General features: G+C 42.0%; 1 long non-coding RNA gene across 1 annotated transcript; it reads left to right on the forward strand.

Annotated features, from left to right (window-relative positions):
- The first annotated feature begins 997 nt into the window (after positions 1 to 997).
- On the forward strand, positions 998 to 9,685 carry LOC147997168 (uncharacterized). Its single transcript, XR_015655473.1, has 3 exons — positions 998 to 1,158; positions 2,017 to 2,159; positions 5,880 to 9,685. It is a non-coding gene; the product is annotated as an uncharacterized LOC147997168 (long non-coding RNA).
- Positions 9,686 to 20,430: the final 10,745 nt, after the last annotated feature.

Raw genomic sequence — 20,430 nt, forward strand, 5'->3', positions numbered from 1 at the left:
ACATAGTGACTGACCCAACTTGATATCTATTCATGTGTGCATACAAAACTCTGACACCATTACTGATGTCATATTGTGCTTGCAGAGGAGAGCCCGGCATGGCTGTCCTGAGAGGCTCTACCAACAACTGACTGAGATATAAATGCAGATACTTAAAGCCAGCCATTAAATTGAGGTCAGGAACTATTATGGAAGAGTTTGGGGGAAGGACTGATGGAGCTAAGGGGGATTACAACTCTATAGGAACAACAACAGTGTCAACTAAACCTGACCCCTCAGAGCTCCCAAAGACTAAGCCACCCAGCAAGGAGCATACACAGGCCAGGCTGTGCTGCTGGGCTCATGGGTAGAAAAGGACTGCCTTGTCTGGCCTCAGAGGGAGAGGAAATGCTTAATCTTGTGGAAACTGGATGCCCCCAAGGAAGAGGGATGCTGGCAGAAGTGAGGTGGGGGTGGGTGGGCAGGTGGGGAAGCACCTTCTCAGAGGCAGGGGAGTAAGGAGGATGGGATGATGAACACTCAGAGAAGGGGAACCAGGAAGAGGAGCAACTTGCAGAATGTAAATAAATAAAATAATTTTAGAAAAGAAGGTAAATAGAAGTGAGTTCAGAGAGGATGGAGGGAAGAGCATGTGTCCCTGTCCATGTTCCGTGGTGTGTGTGTGTGTGTGTGTGTGTGTGTGTGTGTGTGTGTGTGTGTGTGTGTGTTATTTTCCACAGAGAGAAGCTAATCTCTTGGCTTAGATCCACCTTAGTATTAGCCTCAGTACTTTCTCTCCCCTTGCTCTAAATCATTATTGAGTTTATTACTTCTTTTCTCTCTTGCTGGAGAAGATTAATAGCCTTCCCTGGGCAGAGGGAACTCTGCAGAGCGCAATGGCTCTATAAATAGCACCTGCTGCTAATTCTCCAGTGCCCAGTATCTCCCCAACACATCTTGGTCTTTAAACAATTTGTTCAGAAGAAGAAAGCTATGGGTCACTGTGCACTTTGGTGTTACTTAAAATGTGTTTTATGGATAGAGAATTTTTCTCCAGGAAGTTTGGCCTGGCAGAGCCTTTAGAGAACCCAGCCTTCTCACCCCTCTCCAGAGGGGCATACCTCACTAACCAGACTTGAAGGCTATCACAGGGCTGGCTGGACCTGCCGAGCATGCCAGGTAAATGTTTTGCCTGTGAAGTCGGTTCTTATTTCTTCTCTCAGTAGATTGCAGGCTCAGTTGCACTAAGCCAATAGCCAGGAGGAGAAGTGACCTCAATGAGCTATAAAACAGGGAAAAAAGGAGCAAGACCGGGAATTGTGAAATGCAGAGGCTTGGTGACTTGTGGGTACATAAAATAGGATGTTTTCTGGAGAACATAGGTGAGAAGGATAATCAATTTTGGGCATTCAAAAAGCCAAATTCAGTTTTTGAGGTGGTAATGGGTATAAGAGAGCACCTGCCTACATGCTCCTTGTGGGTGTTTAGCAGATGCATGTTGGAAGAGTGGTTGGAGGACAGATGGATGGGTGGCTGGGTGACTGAGTGGCTGGTGTTTGAATGGATAAATGAACATATGGATAAGCGAGGATAAGTGAGCAGACAGATGGATGATGGATAGATAGACAGACAGATGAGTGGGTGGATGAATAGATGGATGCATCGATGAAAGCACCTCAGCTCTTGAATACAAGATAGCATTTCCAAGTCACAGCACAAATGACAGTATTGGATAGGTGATTCCTGGTACCAGGCCAACATCACCCCTGAAGGATGTCAACAGCATTCTTGCCTCTGCACCTAGGCACCAATAGCACTGCTCAAGTATGACAACCAAGTGTCCTGATGGACTAAACTCCACCTGGTTGGGAGCCACAGGGCTGAGGGAAGTCTAGTTTTCATATTTTAGAGATCTATTTGCAGATGACCTAACCCAAAATGCACTGTTCTAAGTAAAAATACGCCATTATATTGCTTGAATACAGGAAGTTAATAATTAAATACTGTCAACCACTAATGTCATTTATTTCCTCCTAGGCTTTATTTGGGGGTAACTTTAGCCACTAATCCAAAGTGTGCTCCAGGAAGAAGACTGTGATCATTGCATCAAGAACCCCAATATCTTCACTTTCTTCAGCTGTGGGCCCATGTTTGGCCACAGATCTGGGACAGAGCAAATGGTAACTTTATTCTGTTGTTATCTAGAGGTTGGGCTACTTGTGTTTGTTATCTTTGTGACAGTTGTGTCAAAACACCTGAAGAAAACAATCAGTTGCTTTGAAAGGTGGGGAAGATTGCTTTCCAATCACAGTTTCAGACAGAGATCTTAGCACTCCATGTGACTCTGGGCCCATTATGGAGGACATCACAGCAGCCACAGAATATGGAGGGGGAAGCATTTTTCTTCACAGATGACAAAAGGGAGAGAGAGGGGGGTGAAGGAGGAGGAGGAGGAGGAGGAGGAGGAGGAGAAGGAGGAGGAGGAGGAATTCAGATGCACATGTAACTTTATCAGTATGTCTCAGGTGACTTACTTCCTCTAACTAAGCTTCACCTTCTAAAATTTTCATAATATCCCAACATGGCGCCACCAACTGAGGACTCAGCAGTTAATAAATGAGCCTGAGGGGGAACACCTCACATTCAATCCACAGCACCTTCATTCGTTGAGTTGATGCCCTTGTATTGTGGTTTAAACACAGGTTTGAGCATTTAAGCACATGGTCCCCAGCTGGTATTACTGTGTAGAAGGTTGTGAAATCAGGACTTTTACATTGGTTCCAAGTTTGGATCCCAGCATGCAAGTTGTCAACTGCAATTCCAGCTCCAAGAGGATTCAATGCCTTCTTTCGGCTGCTTTGAAGAACTGCACTTGGGCTTGCATACCCTACATAGACACATATGTGCATATATATATATATATATATATATATATATATATATATATATATGTGTGTGTGTGTGTGTGTGTGTGTGTGTGTGTGTGTGTGTGTATGTATATGTATATAATTAAAAGCAAAAATAAATGTTTATTTTTTATAAAGAAGGTTGTGGAAACTTTAGAAGGGTGGAGCCTCACAAGAAGTAGGTCACTGGTAGAAGGCCCCAATGTTTATAACCTGGAGCTATTTCCTGTTCCCTCACAGTTTCCTGATCAGACACAGTATAAACAGTACAGCATGAACCCACCATATTCCTGCCACCATGTCTTCCCCACCATGGTGGACTACACCCTCAAATATTGAGCCAAAACAAACCCTTCCTCCCTTAAACTGCATTCCAATATTTTGTCACAGTAATGAGGAAAATAACTAAAACCTTTGTGAGTTTAAATGAATGACCCGACTAATTATTAAGATAGCAAGGTCATGAGATTTAATGACTCCTGTCTACACCATCTTGGGCGTCACATGATAGCTTTTTGCATTGGAAAGCAAAAAGCCATTGGATACTTTTGCTCACTTACAAAACCATATCTCTCTACTTCAATGAGATGGGGAGTGTAAAGAACCATGTAAGACAGATTATGTGTCTCCTACCCAGAAACAGATGATCGTTATTTAGAAGTGTAAAACATGGTTTTCTCGGAGAGCCACCCTCAGCCTCTCACCCCAACCTCATTCTTAGCTTCATATTAGTGCTTTTGAAGTCTCTAGGTCTTAATAGTTTATAGACTAGATATATCCAAGACTTTCAAGCTTCTGAGAGAGCTGTCTTATGACTCAACACCCTCCCAACCATGCCACAAGCTCTTGGAAGTTAAGTGATCCCCTTCTGGTAGTACCAGCATCCACTTATTCATTCAATCATTCATCTAAGCACTTGCTGAGACTCCCATAGAGCTATGGTAGTGCACTCCCTTTTCCTGGAAGGTGTCTGTTTCTTCTGGACTCTTCCTCATCATGAGTCTTGGGTTGCTGTTCTCTCTGTCTTCATCTCACTCAGAACATTCATGTCCTTTCCCAGAGCACCACCAGATCAAAGTTGTTGACAACACGGGCAGGAACAGAAAGTTGATAATAGCTGAAAGAGTGACAGTCCCGTGCACGAGTATGCCTGACTCTAAGCAGAAGTCAGCACTCATACGCAATGCACTTCGAGGTGTCTTCCTGTCAGAATCTGCAACCTACATAGGTAGGAGAGAAAAGAGGCAGCCAGCAATTTTGGTTTCATCCAAGCCCAGGAGAAACTAAAAATTTCAGTTCCCATTGCACTGTTATTGGGTGTTTCTTTCTTCCTCTCTCTAGCCTAAAAATCAAAGAAACAAACAAACAAACCCTGCTAATTCTCATTGGTTTCAATTATGCAAAGGAAGCATCTGGTGCTAGGTCACCTGGGCTTTTCCTTTTAAGTAACTTAAATACAAGCTTCCAACCGTGTTCTAGAGATGGATCGGAATGTAATGTGTTGACTCACTCATTCTATTCCCAGAAGAGACTGTGGGAAAATATAGATCAGGTCATACTGGGAAACAGTCCTGCCAGGAACACAAAACAAAACAGCCAAGCCCATTGTATCGAACATCCAGGATCTGGGAAATCCTTCATAAAACTCAGACTCTGCAAAGCATTTTTCTCTAAGCTAATGCTGACGTCTTTGCCAGGGTTAACAGTGCACAACTCAGATATATCCCCTTTGGGTGTGGAATTGAAGGATGACAGAGTAGAAGCATCTGTGATTTAAAACCTACCATTAAGATGAGTTGGTTCCAGGGCAAAGAGGGATTAATAAGTTCCATTTTGCTCAGTATAATGGTAGAATGTCTATCTATCATCTTCCTACTACATATATACTTATCACCTATCATCTATTATTTATCACCTATCATCAATTTATTTATTACCTACTGCTGTCTGCCAGTCATCGACCTATCTGTGTCTCCTGTCCATTTGTCTGTCCTTCCGTTATTCTGCATATGTATGAGACGAATAAATGAAAGGAACAACTGAGCAGTGACAGAGCTCTTCTGCCTGTCAACCATGTCTGTTGACTAATACATGTGAGGCAGGAAATAAAATGACACCCAGCCTTCCTATAAAGCTAGATGCTTTTCTGTGTCAGACACAAATTCCTATGCCACGCTCCTTTGAGGGAATCAGCTCTGCTTCCAATCTTGTTTCCACACGTGAACAGCACTCACTGAGCGTTTATACTACATACATAGTAGGGCATGTATTCGGTGTTAACAACCACAGCAACCTTGTGATGCCATCCTTCTAATCCCAACTTCCTACGAGGGAATCGGCACTCAGATGGGAGTAAGTATTTTCCATTCCTGAGAACAAGCCTCAGAGCAGGAGGCAAATGCTGTCTGTGTCTGATTTCAAAGCTGTGCTTCCAGACCTAGGCTGTAGCTCTTCTCCAGCATGAATGGAGCCTCTAGTCAGACTTCTGGTGCCACAAACCAGAGCCCTGTGACCTTTGCTTTCTCCTGCTCTCCCATGAAGTGAGCTCCATTTTTGGCTTCTGTTTCTGTTCTATTTGTATTTACTTCCCTGACCTTTAAGCTCATTCTGTCATTTTAAGAGTTAATTGGTCATTTGACAGAATCTAAAGGGCTTAGGAGACAAGTCCCCAAATACCTCTTTGGGGGATTATCTATGTTAGGTTAGCCTCTGTGCTTGCCTATGGCACATGATCTTGATTTTATTAATGGAGAGGGAAGGCCTCACCATGGGTGGAACCATTTGCTTGGATAATGTAGGCGTGTGTGTGTGTGTGTGTGTGTGTGTGTGTGTGTGTGTGTGTGTATTAAAACCTACTTTAATAAGGGTTCTTAAATGTTTCAACCCACTGAACAAAGGTGGGGGAGGAACATGGCTAATAAGACAAGGGGATGTGGAGCTGTTTAGAAGTAGTCCTTTGAGATGATTCCAATCTTTGTGGTCCGCAATCCACAGTGGCTCAATCGAGTCCCCCGAAGCAGCAAGAAGCAGCTGGAATGCCACCAGATGTTCTTTGATGTGCTTCTCCCTATGAAGTCACGACAAACGAAGATCTGCAAAGAAAGCAAGGTGAACCGATGGCAGCAAAGACCAGCGTCAGTGAAGCCCAATGAAGACCAGCAAGGTGAACCAATGGCAGCAAAGGCCAGCGTCAGTGAAGCCCATTGAAGACCAGCAAGGTGAACCGATGGCAGCAAAGACCAGCGTCAGTGAAGCCCATTGAAGACCAGCAAGGCGAACCAATGCCAGAGCATCATTGTCCACTGTCTAGTGGGTTATACACTTTCCAAACATCACATGTCCTCTCAAGCGTCTGCTCCAGCAAAACATCCCATGCCCTTCTCCAGGCAGCTTCCAGAGAAACACCATATGTTTGTTCTCATCAAAACATCCTCTCACGTGTCTGCTTCAGCAAAACATCCTCTCGTAAGACAGCTTCCGCTAAAACATCACATGACACAACGGAGTCTCCAACGAAACCAGAAATTCCCACTTCAGCTGAGATCGTGGACTGTATACAAAGTATCCATTTATCACTCTGCATTCCCCTTGTGAATGTGAAGTGACCAGCCTGTTTTAAGGCCCTGCCTGCTTGACTTCTCTGCCACAGTGGACCATACCCTTGAACTGTGAGGCAGAATAGATAGTCTCTCTTAAGTTTCTTTTGTCAACGTATCTTACCACTGCAACAATAAAAGAAACTGAGACACACACCAGATTCTTTACTGTGTTAAGATACATTGTAGTCTTTAATCCAAAATTCTGACCCGATACTGTGGCAATTTTTGTGAAATGTATGGTGACTCCTCATCTTATCCTACTGCAAACAAAGGCAGGGGTGTTGATGCTAGATATATCCACTGGATCCTTAAATGGAATATCTGGGCACATCCAGAGCCCACACTTATTTGATCAAATAGTTCTTTGTCCTCGATACAACTTTAAAATTGGCACTTGTAAGTCCCAGTAGGTTTGTTTTTGCACATACTAAAGTGTTTTTAAATGAAATTTTGCTGAAATAAACAAGCACATCAGAACTTCTGAAGAATAAATGCGGGGCAAGAGTATTTAAGACCTGTGAAGTTTGAAAACAATTCAGTTCCTGAAATAGCCAGCCAGCTTTTTTATGATTTGGTGAAAGGCAGGATGATGGGATGGGTTTCCAAGAGTTTTCCCAGATCTGTTCTCAAGATCTTTGTCTTTTTCAGAGACACTCTCAGTTGTGTGAGGGCACCTACTTCCCTCACAGTGATCTGAAGACAATACTGATGCTGATCATGGTGCTTCTCATGCCAGTCATCGAATATACACTCTGTGCTGTGTTTATAATTCAGTCTTGTAGCCGCCCACTGCAACAAGCAGGCCTCCCACTGCTGAATGACACAAATCCCTAGAGTTTTAACATAGAAACAGAAGGTTCAAGCCTCTGCAGGCTATTTCTAGAGCCCTCACCCATGATCCTTACTGTAGAAATAATAACCACCATTTCTTTGGGGGGGGGGAAATTATTGAAAGAAGCATTTTGCATCCTCCAAAGTACCACAGAGTGGAATACTTGGCCCTCTCCATTTTATTCCTCACTGGTTATGTAGAAAGGATCGTAATTGAAATGGCTTCAGACTCGCTTCATCCTGAGTAGCTTCCTTTTCATAGGGCCACCCTGTTGCCAACATAAACATAATACACACATTCCATTTTTGGGCTAACTTTAACCTAGGATACTATTTTGCCTGGGATTATGACAAGGCAAAGTAAGCTTTACCTTGTGTGGTGTGCTGAATGTGGGTCCCTGAAGTTGTGCCCTAGTCTTTGGAACCCATAAGCATTACCATATGCAGCAAAGGGATGAATATCAGTATGTGTAGCAAAAGAAAAAAATATATTTAAATAAAATTTTTTGAGAGGGATACTATATTCTACATTATCTGTTTCAACCTTAAATGCAATCAAATGTAAGGAAGATAGAGGGGGATCTCAGGCAGGAGAGGGGCCATAGCAACCAGAGTAGTGTGTCCACAAGCCAAAGACTCTGAAGCCACTTGAAGCTTAGCAGTAAGGAACAGATTTTCCTCTAAAGTCTTCAAGAGAAGCACAGCCCAGCCAGCACCGATTCATGACTGGTGTTTGAGTCCACTGATAAGTAATTTCCTTACAGCAGCCACAGGACACCAGTACCTTCTCATACCACAAAACGTTATTTCATCCGACAATACTTGCACGGAACATTGACACACCGACTTGACTTAAAAGCATACCAATGAAGCACTCCCAATTCAGCAGCCACCTAGATTAGATGTAGTTCTCAGAGACTATGACATGAAATGTATTCTTAGATCTAGAGATCCTTCAGGGATTCCAAATATTAAGATGAGACTTACAGAAGAGAGTTGTGGGGTTTGGGCAGGGAGATAGTATAGGGAAAGAGGGAGGGATGGAGGGAAGGAAGAAACAGAACAAACACTAAGTGTGGAACAAAGAAAAGTGAAAACCGATACTCTCATAAGAAACTCAAGGATTTTCCTGATGGCAAGTGAAAACTAATCTTAGCATAAAAGCATGACAAAGCATAGGAAGGGTGGAGGCTTGGGATCTAGAGGGTTAGCAAAACTCCCAGGGGCTTTCCTTATTCCTAGACCATCAGGACATAGGGTTTTAGCATAAGAATAGTTAATGAGCCAATGAGGTGACTCAGTAGTAATAGTGCTCGCTGTATAAGTATGAGAATATGAGTCCAAATCCCCAGCACCTACAAAGCAAAACAGAAACAGAAACCACGATGGTCACATGCACCTACCACCACACCAGTGTGTTAGGCATAGACTAGATCACTGGGGCTTACTGGTCACCATCCTAGCTCTAGATCCAGTGAGAACTGTGTCTCAAAGGTATAAGGTAGTGTGATAGAGCTGGACTCCTCTCAACCTTCCATACAGGAAGACAGATGGGTATATACAACTACACACACATGCACACACGTACACATGCACAACACTCTCACACAGAGAAGAAAGAATGAAAGGAAGAGAAAGACAGAGACAGAGAGACAAAGAGAGACAGAGACAGATACAGTGACAGAGGGATAGAGACAGAGAGAAAGAGACAGAGAGACAGAGACAGAGAGAGACAGAGAGACAAAGACAGAGGGACAGAGACAGAGAGAAGACAGAGATAGAGAGAGACAGAGAGAGACAGAGATAGAGAGAGAGGGAATAGAAGGAAGCCTACTTCTGTAGAGGGGAATCTTAGGAGCCTCATAATCCAACCCCTTAACTACCACTGAAATTTCCTCATATCACAGTCAACTAAACTAACATCATTCATTCATTCATTCGTACATTCAGATCTCAGTGTTTTCAATATGCCAAGCTGTTATAATGATTAACACAGATAGTCACAGTGCTTTATAGTAAACTGGAGTAAGAGATAAATATCAAATGGTGTACACCGTGAGGGCAGAGCCTCAGACTAGAATCAGAGAAGTGACATTTGAACTTACTTCATCAGAGGTAAAGAGCACTTGCCTGAGGCAGCTCATTTCCTTTCTTTCCTTGCATGGAACCACACTGTGTGCTTCATTAATTTTTTTACCAAACTCTAAACGGTCGTTATAACCCAAGCCAATGACTCTTGGTAACTTTGATCTCCATGGGTAGAAAGGCACCAGGAATGTGTAAAGATTGTATTTGATGGGTCTGACTAATGGAGGAGTCCCTCAAGAGGAAAGTACAGAACAGTCTCATTTCTTAGATAATAAATTTCTGAATAAGAATTATTTATGGTCTGTCTTGATTGCTTTTCTTGTTGCTGCGACCAAGTACTTGACTAGAAGCAATTTGTCGAAAGAAGGGGTTTTTAGCTCACAGTTTGAGGATACCGTCTGTCATGAAAGGGAAGTTGTGGAGATAGGAACATGGGATAGCTGGTTACATTGCATCTGCAATTCGAAGGCAGAGAGATCTATGTCAATGCTCAGCTTCAAGTCTATCTTCTCTTATGAAAAGTCCTGGAGGAGAGGAGGGGGATTGTAAACCCAGTAGAAGATCAGCATAGGCCTGACCACCCAGTTCTCCCAGAGTCTAGACCACCAACCAAGGAGCGTACCTGGAGGGAACCATAGCTTCAGATAGCAGAGGATGGCCTTGCCTGACAGCAATGGGAAGGGAGGCCCTTGGTCCTGGAAAGGCTTGATTCCCCAGTGTAAGGGGATGCTGGAGAGGTGGAGTGGGAGAGTGTGGGTGGGTGGGGGAGCACCCTCATACAGGCAAAGGATAGGGGGGGAGGGCAGATGTGGGATGGGGGCTGGTGGAGGGGTAACTGGGAAGTTGGATATCATGGGATGGGGGGGTTAATCGAGGGGGTAACCAGGAAGTGAGATATCATTTGAGATGTAAATGAATGGAATGATTAATCATTTTTTTAAAAGTAAAGTCCTGCCCACATTCAGGATAGAACTCCCCTCATTGGTTAAGCCTTTCTGAAGATGCTTTCACAGATCCTTGAACACCTTCTAAGCGATTCTAAATCCTGTCATATTGACAGTGGAGATTAACCATCACAGGTACTAGCAAGGTAGTGAATAATTTATGGCAGGTATGAATTCTTGGGCAAATGTCCCAAGTTCATGCTTCATGTGTCTGCTGTGTGACCTGTGTCCAAGAGTAGCAGAAAGACAAGGAGACTATCAGCAAGATGTGCAGAGCACATGTCCTGGCCAGAGCAAGGGCGGCATCAGGGACTCTCTTACGTGTCATCACTTACTGATTCCAATATGGTCCCTTTGCCCTCTGGCTCTCTCCCATGAATGACTACAACATGCTCCCAACTGCTCTTCATGCCTCTCTGTTCACCCACATTGTTCTCCAGCCCACTTTGTCTTCTGTGGTTGGAAAGGCTATAAAATATAACTTTGATCACATTGTCCGACCCACAGCCCTCAGGCCTTCCTGTTTCCTGAAGACCCAATCTGCACTCTTCCACATGGCTCCTAATGACTCTGGTATTGGCCCCACTGGTCTGCACAGTGCTTTTCAAACCAGTGCATTTTGTTATCCACGCTGTCCCAGGGCTGGGGTTCTTTTAGCAGTACGAACAGCATGGCCTCTGCCTTGTGCTTCGAGCTCAGAGCAGATTTTCATCTTCCTCTCAAGCATCTTTATCTGTTACTACCCTTCCTACCCACCAACTCCCAAACAGGTCTCTCTTCCTCCTTAGATCGCCTGACTCTATTTTGATCTAAATAGCTCTTCCTACGGAGAGTGAGTTCTCACCCAACTTCTCTGTCACATTGCCTACTTTAAGCTGTTCCAGAGTCCTCGAATCCCCTTCTTCTGAACCTATAACCTATAGAACTCCTCTGAACCTTGCTTTTCCCAAATATGAATTCCTTACAGGAAAGGTTGGGTCTGGACTCCATGTGTACCTCCCACAGATTAAATGTTGATGTAGATATGCGTGTGTGTGTGTGTGTGTGTGTGTGTGTGTGTGTGTGTGTGTGTGCACATGCATATGTGCACAGGAGTGCAAATGCCCAAGGGTTAGAAAAGAGAGTGCTGGACCTGACAGAGCTGGAGTTATAGGCAGCTGTGAGAGGTGACTGTGAGCTGCAGGTGCCGACGTGGAGCTCATGAGTCAGATATTTGGTGAATATCTGGTAATAGGTTGATCTAGGGTTGTTTTATAAGAGAAAATAAAGTTTACACCCACTTCTGCAAGGAATTAAACAATTTAGGCAACCAAGACTGTGTGTAGCTTCCAGCAAGTTGTCAATTAGGCTATTTAAATTAATTTTTTTTACAGCGGCTAATTAGAGCCTGAAGTCTTTTGTCTCTAAACAGCTAATCCAAAACAACAAAATAAAATCATTAAGTATTTCTTAAACAATATGATTCAGACTTAAAAATATAAGATTTAATTAAGCGAGTTGTTAATCTTTGTGTCGAAATTAATTTCAAGTTCACTCAGAAGAAAAGGAGCATACCCAGCTCAGTATTCTGACCAGGATCCTCACTCACCCAGGTCACCCACAGCTTGGAGCAAGAGCAGGGACACCCTTAGCTACTTCCCAATAGGCAAATGAAGGGTTGGACCTTTGACTTAGTTATTGTTTGATTTTTTTTCAGGTATAGAACATTTCAGATATAAATAACCCAGTCTCTTTCCAAAGGTTGTTCAGTGAGTCTAAAATTTGTAGATGATGAATGCTTTCGAGGGATACTATTAGTATAATAATTCACTTCCTAGATAAGATGAAATTCAGAACTCAGGGTTGTACATGAACACAAGGGTCAAATAAAACCCAGAACCAGAGAAACCAGTCAGCCATCTTGCTAAGCTCCTTTGCTTGTTTTGTGTGTCTAGAGAATCTCTCAGATTTCCCCTGTACAGGCTGATGTTGTTTTCAAACACTTTGCACTTATAAGAAATCATTACTGACTTTTCAAATTTCTTGACATAAAATTGCTCACATTATTTTTATGTCATTTTAAATATCTCTCATACATGGGTATTGTTTCTAAAATATTTCTCTTGTTGTGTATGCTTTTTTTATTGCCTTGAATAATTTTGATAGTGATTGACCTATTTCATTCATATTTTTTTCTTTTTCTTTTTTCTTTTTTTCGGAGCTGGGGACCAAACCCAGGGCCTTGTGCTTGCTAGGCAAGCGCTCTACCACTGAGCTAAATCCCCAACCCTATTTCATTCATATTTAATACATTTATTTCATTGACAATCCTAATTCTTCCTTTTATATGCATTTCATTAATTCTGTTCTTGCTTTAAAAGGGACAGTTCCCCTTTCACACACAGTTTCTTGTTTCTTTTAATAAGTATATTCTCAGCCCTTTAAGCTTCATTCCATGTGTTTTGATATAATAAGTTTTGCTATTATTTCAAAATAAAGACTTCTTCGTTTCCACTGTGGTTTCTTCCTTAATCTTGGGTGATTTAACTCTGAAATTTTCATTTCATTTCTAATTTCTAAAACCATCTTTTCATACCTCATTTATGACAGTTGCTTTGTAATCAGATAACTGTTTTTATGCTGTTGAGTGTTTTGGCTTTGAGTCTTGAGGAATCTGTATCTAATATACTATTAATCCTCCGAGTGGAGTGGTTTTCATTTTAAAATTTCTCCTTTGGTGAGTGTTCAATCTCTCTTACTTGCTCATGTTAAATTCCTGTTCTATGCTTTTAAAAACTTAGTTAATACCTTGAGTAGTCTAAAGATATTTCAGATTATTCTTACACCAGTGTCCAAAGTGCATAGTTTCTACTGTTATACATCCTGTCTCCCCTGCATGGCGGTTAGATTCCTTGCGTAGTTTGTATTTTTCTATGTGAGCTCATCTCAAGCAATTGGTTTTGCTTACACATTCCAGTCCTGGTTGCTACACTCAAACTTACACAGTGCTTTACTTTGGTTTCTGGATAATTCTACAGCTCTAATGGAAGGGTTTCTCTGCTTCTCCAGGATCATTTCTGCATGGTTGTATGAATTTGGTCATTATTACATGAAAGGGTCCTGGCCTACTTGCTAAAGATGACATTTTCCCACTAGTGACCCCACGAAGGCAACCGTTCTTACTGTAATCATGAAGCTGGGGTTAACTTCTTGTCTCTCTTCCAATACAGTAGAAGCTCTTTACTCCTGGTACTGAACACACTTAACATCATTCTCCACCAAGGTGTGTGAGAGCCTATGCCGTGCCCTTGTCCTGTGGAGACACTGAGGTGGTCGATACTAGTGCCTCAGCTTCTGTTTTCAGCCACTGCTGTTCTCTCTCTCTTTCTCTCTCTCTCTCTCTCTCTCTCTCTCTCTCTCTCTCTCTCTCTCTCTCCTCTTCCTCCCACTCCTTCTCCTAATGTGTGTGTTTGTGAGTGAGTATGTGTGTACTGTGAATGTACATATTTGTGGGTTCTCCTGTGTGCCTTAGAGGCTGGATGACTGTCACTCTCTGACTTATTTCCTTGAGACAAGCCATCACCAAATCTAGTTCTAGGCTGGTGGCCAACAAGTCCCTGGAATTGTTCTGTCTTTGCCCCTCAGAGCACCAGGCTTGTAAGCATATGTGTGGCCATAACTGTCTACTTACATGGGTGCTGGGATTCGAACCCAGGTACTCATGCCTGCACAGCAAGTGCTCATATACATTAAGCCATCTTCCTGGCCCCTTGCTGCTGTGATTTTAAGAACTTGGAAGCTAGGTGTTTTCTTTCATTAGTTTTTATGTCTCAATTGTGCATTTGTTGATTTTGTTTTGTTTTATTCTATCATGTTTAAATAAATGTCCTTGAAGAGAATGAGGTTTTCTCTGTGTCAACTGGGATAACTTAAAACCATTTCATGTTATTAAATTGGTGTGGATTAAAGAAAGAAAATTCGCGTTGTGACCAATTATTCATGGACACAGTATTTACATATATCTTTTGATAGGAATGTAAATTGTACAATAATTTGACTATACATATTAAAAGCCTTAGGAGAATATGCATACTTTCAGAGAAGGTAATTCCATCTTGTAAATTTATCTCTAATTGTTGAAATAAATAATTAAAAACTGGGGCAAAGATACATTGCCCATCACTGCAACATTCCCAAAGGATGGTAAACTGTACAAAGGAAAACTACTCTTAAGGGTTTTAGATTACTGAAGCATTCAGTGAACATTTTTTTCCCAACCAAAACATGCTATGTCTCCCGGTCATTAGAATTCTTATTTAGAACAATTTAAACTCACTTGTTTGCTTAATAATGCAAGACAGTCAAAGGTATTCATATATTAAATGATGTTAAAGGCACATTTCTCATTAAAATATATAGTATATAAATATCGTGCATTGAATATTTAAAACGTTAACAGATATCAAAGAGAATGAGAAGGTAGGAACAAAGAGATTGTGGAAAAAGTGTATTGATTTAAGATTGCCATATCAAAGGTACTAATGTTGATGATCCTATGGGGCTATGGAACTGCAACCTTTAGGTTTCTCACTTCTGAAATTTTTTCTTTGTCTACCAGAAAGAAAACTGACTTCCAATTTATGAAAATCAAAGAGCCCTCAGAACTTGACCGACTATAGACTCTAACTGACAGTAAACAGAGAAAGTCAAGTAAAGTTACGTATCCTGGACACCTGAGGGTTATCTGCCATTTCTCCACAAGACATTGAGTTGTCAAGGAGTCATTTGTTTTTGTCTGAAACTGAGTCTCACACTAGAGCCCAGGTCAGCCTTGAACACCTGAACTTAGACATAAAGCTGCCTGTTAGGTTCCTGAAAGCTGGGGTTTGTCTTTGAGTTCCCCTCTCTCAGCATCTAGCAGAACTCTGACTGCATGTCTACTGTCTGTGTGGCCTGAGCCCTCTCCCCTTCTCCTTCCATAACCCTCCGCTGCTGTCTTTGCTCACTCTGTGTTTTTAGCTTCACTTGGTTCATTGCAGTGTCCTCCTAGTTGGTCTACATCAAAATCTTCCAAATCGATGACTGAACCAGAACTTTGATTAAAGGTTTATTCGTTGGCAATTTCATGCATGTGGCATACTTTGATCATGTTTGCTGTCCCTTTATCCTCTCTTATTTCTACTACTCTTCTCTCTTCCCTTCTTCTCAGCAAGTCCCTCTCTTACCTTTAAGTCGTGTGTGTGTGTGTGTGTGTGTGTGTGTGTGTGTGTGTGTGTGTGTGTGTATGGTGTGTCCCAGGGCATTTTATTAGAATTGCTTGCAAGACAAGAACATGGGTGAAGGTTATGAACCAAGCTAAGGCAACTTACCATTGGCTGAATCAAGGGATATGGTTCTCCTCCTCCAGAGACCATTAACTGTCCATCTTCCTCTACTATCTAAGATAAACTTCAAGCTCCATCCTATTACCCATATCTCTTCACCATCTTCCACTCCAGCTCTCCCAGACTCCCCTCTGTCCCAGCCTCGAAGCCTGCCCCTTATCGTTCTTGTGTGATGCTGGTAAGCTTATCTTCCTCACTCTGGTCCTTTCTGCTCATTACAGCCTTCAGTTTGGAAGGTGCCTCCCCTGCCAGCCACCCTTCAAACTTCGGCCCTGATAGCTTCTCCTCTTGACTCCTCCCTTATGCTTAGAGTCTCGATCCACGCTCATTTTTCTTTGGGGCCTTATCAGTCGCTCGCTGTATATCGCCTTTACTGGGTGTGTTAGCTGCATCTCTGTCGCTCTTAGTAAGTTATAGGCTCCTTGATGGCTTACCGATGGCTCGCTTTCACTCCTACAGACCCTAGAATAGCATCACGTCCTAACTGGATACTTACGTGTGTTGGTTAAAGGGGGGCAGCCTTCCATAGAAGGGCTGGAATCTGGAGGGGTAAAAGAAACACTCAAGAAGGCACAAAGGGAGGAGACGGAACTCTCTGAAGCTTTAAACAAGTCTCCTTTTCTCTTTCTGTCATCAAAGAAGAGAGCAGTTTTTATAGACACAAAGAATGACCTCCCCAGAGCACACGGCCCCAAAGCCTGGGCAACGATTTGGTGTGGCAGGACACAGTTGTCAATTTGGATTTTAGAAAATGATTTATTTATTCAGTGTATTGTGATTTTTTTTTTAAATTTCTCAACCGCAAAGGATGGTCAAACTAAAAAGATGTTGAGGTTTTCTTTTTTTTTAAATCTAAACATTGTACAGAAGGTATTTTAACTAGTCAAATTAAAAGCAGATGTCTTAAATTAAAACACATAAATTACGTGAGCTTAAAAATTTCATACATCTGTGATGAAAATCTATCATTCAGGACTTAATAAGATAGATTTTTGAAAGCTTACATATTTGTGTATTTAGTTAATTGATGACATTTAATTAAATGTCTCTTTTAAAGGACATCTAAATTTATATACCACAATAATTATCTTGTTATTACATTATCTCCACTTGTGTGTTTGCTAATACTTGTTAAACTTTGGGAAATTTAGGAGTTATAGAAAAGTGCACAGAAAAGAAACAATGACCTCCTATAGTTCCAATAACAAATTATTATCAGTAGAAGTAATATACATTAATTATAAATAATTTGCATCATTTAGAGACATATAAGGAGAAAGTATTGTTTTCCTACAAAAGTTAATCGCTTCACAAACTCATGTACTGTTCTTGTGAAGGGTTAAGTCACCCTTTGGGATATGGACATATTTACGCTGCTCAAAAGAGTATGAGTATTGTTCTTATGAGGAAACATAAATTTCTGATTTAAGCTTAGTGGATAATATTAAGTACATTTTAAAAAAGTTTGTGTGACTGTTCTTTTCTTTGAAGGAACAAAGTCTTTTTATAGGTAGAAGACAAATCTGATAACTCAAACTGAGAAAGACTGTGGAATCATTATTTTCTTCATTGCTCTGATCAAATGCCTGAGGAGATACAACATAAGGGAGGAAGTATTTATTCTGGTTCACAGTATAAAGGTGCAGTCCCTTGTAGCAGGTAAAGTATGGGAGAAAGATAGCCACAGAAGCATGAGGCTGCTCATTGGACCAGAAAGCAGAAAAAAACTGGGGTAGATAGAAGCCCTATAGCCCTCATGGCTCACCCCAAGGGATGCAACTTCCTCCTCAAGATAGGCTACATCTTCTAAAAATTTCTACAACTTCCAAAGGCAGAGCTACCAATTGGGGACTAAGTTTTCAGATATATGAGCTTATGGGAGATATTTCATACTCAATCCATAGCAGACTACCAGCCTTTAAATTTCAGCAATGGCTAGTTCAACTTGGGTAGATTGGTATTAAGAACTGTGAGGTTAGTATTGTAACTCAGAAGTCCCTGAAAGTTTTGAAACAGACTGTCTGCTTACTGACCCTAAACATGTTCTGGTAAGATTACAGGCTTATTTGAAACATTTAAAGCAACCTAGCCATCTCCTTACCATGACTCTTATAGGCCCAGTCAGGAGGTCATCAATAACACACCTGGTGTGCGTGTGCATGTGTGTTTGTGTTTCAGATGAAAAGATTCTTAAGAACATGTGGTGGTTTGGATGAGAAATATTCCTCAGAGGCTCATGACCTGAACACTTGGTCCCAGTTGATAGCAGTATTTGGGAGGTTTCGGGACATGGAGCCTTGCTGGAAAAGGTTATCGCTCAGGGGATGGCCTCTGAGGTATGTTGTCTGGCCGTTCTTCCAGTTTGCTTTGTCAGTTTTCTTTATATGGTTGAAGACTCATTCTCTCAGCTTCCTGCTCCAGTTGCCTACTGCCATGCCTCCCCTGTCTCTCCTTCTGGAACCTTAAACCCAAATAGCAAAGTAACTAATAAATAACTAGAAATAGAAAAGCATTAGGAAAGCAACCAATAGATATGGTGTCTGAAGACTTTATTTGTTTACCAAGACATTTTCTGCTAGGTTTCGTCTAAGTGAAGACAACACAGTGAAGGCAGAAAGACTCCCTGCCTCCTTCTTCACTATAAGAGTAAGTGCGGGCACCTGCCTGGTGTCCCCAGATCCCACGGTCTGGACTTCAGATGAATTATATTTCTGTTTTTGTTGACATGCAGCTTCAGAATCTAACACTAAATGCTTCAGCCTCCAAAGTGGGGCAGCAAAAAAATGCCCCTCCCCAAAAATAAAACACTTGTCTCTGGTTAGATATCCATGGTGGGGAATGTTCCAGGTGAAATTAGGGATGCAGTGACGAATGTATGTATGTCTAACTGGAGCTGGAGCTCCACAGACTTTCTTTCTGGAGCCTTATGTAACTCTTGAGTCTTCAATGAGCACAGAAAACTCACACTCGATACCCCCCTCAGAAGAGCTACCAGTTGAGGATTACTTTATTGGGCTTTAAGAAAATGCCCCTCGCATGTTACAGAATAACTCACCTCAGTCAGTAGCACTGGTTCTCCCACAGTAGAAAGAGAAGCAACTGGTGGGAAGCAGTAAAAGTCTACTGCTGGAGGAACCCGGCTGAAGAGGTAGACAAGGTTTAGTCAATTCCTCCTTAGATGCTGAATCTCTTGGCCGTGATATGGGGTTCCATTTCTTACCTTCTGCCTTTCTGATGAAACGAGAGACAAGGGCAAACAAAGCAACAACCACAAGTCCACAACCCACTGAGCTTGAAATTGAGAGCGAGTACTGACGTTTGATGCTAAGAGGTGGGATAGCCTCATGGATTGAGAGGCCTCAGAAGGCCAGGGCTTGAGTTTTAGAGCTTGAACAGTTTCTGAGATCATCAGATAGAGTTTTGGAAAGGAAAGATTTGGATCTTAGACAAACACATCCATGAACTTAAATCCCAAGTAAAATTATTAACACTTTGGGTTAGTTCTTTTCTCATACAAAAGTTATTGGGTTACTGATTTAGTGTTTATCCTCCTAATGAATCCTTTCTGATACTAATTTATAATATTAAATCTAAAAAGAATCAATGTTAAGTTGAAGAAAGAAGGAAAAGAAAGAAAGAAGGAAGGAAGGAAGGAAGGAAGAAAGGAAGGAAAGGGCAAACAAAGACTATGCTTTAAAGGGCCAACGAGATGGCTCTGCTGATAAAAAATGACTTGCTGCAAGCCTGAGGACCTGAGTTCAATCCCTGAAACCCAAGTAAGGATAAGAGGAAGAGAAAACAGACTCCACAAAGTTTTCGTCTGACTTACACATACTCTGTGGCAAGTGCATCACACATATATACATACATACATACCTATATACATACATACATACATACATATATACATACATACATACATACACATAGACACACACATACACACAGACATACATATATTCACACAGAGAGTAATTTATTAAACATTATTAACATTTCTCAGGTCTTTTACTAATACCATTTTTCAAAACAACCAAAGCTGCGAAAACTTTGTGGCTTCGCTGATGCTGACTTTATAATGCTGGCAGCTAGGAGGAATGTGTTTTCTTCAGCTCCCTTGATAATGGTTATAGAATAGTGTCCCTGGATTGAGTAACCTTCAGTTGTTTCCCCACAAAACTTTATTGGCTAGAAAAGGTGTCAGCTGCGAGATTCCAGGAGCTTAGAATGAGTTTGCTGATCCTGTGCAGCAACAGGACTCTAGCCCTGTTGGGGACACCGAGAGCTAGGAGGGTGGCTTCTTTACTTTCACTGCATCTCCCACCCTAGCAGTCCCCCTGAACCTGCCATGACCTTTGACCAAGCCTCTTCATCCAAAAGGCAGCTGAGTGCATCTTGTGGCCAGATGTGCACCCCCACACCCGGCGTTCCTGGACTCAATTCATAAATCCCCAGCTACCTGCTCTGACGGCCTCTTCACTGCTAACAAATGCCTCTCTAGATCGCTGCTCTCTGACCCAATTCCAAGACAGGGAGGTGACTGGCCATCTTTTAAATGACACAGATTGATGAAGTGTCATCATGACCGAACCAAGAAGTAGACAGGCCTCCAGCCCAAGTCTTCTTTCTCTTTTCTAGGCAGCACCAGGCTGATGAAGTCATCCTGTGTCACCACTAGATACACAACAGCAAGAGAGAGATGCAAGCCCATTCCCCAACA

The sequence above is a fragment of the Rattus norvegicus genome, chromosome 1, assembly GCF_021556685.1.
Source record: "Rattus norvegicus strain SHRSP/BbbUtx chromosome 1, alternate assembly SHRSP_T2T, whole genome shotgun sequence".
Lineage (NCBI taxonomy): Eukaryota > Metazoa > Chordata > Mammalia > Rodentia > Muridae > Rattus > Rattus norvegicus.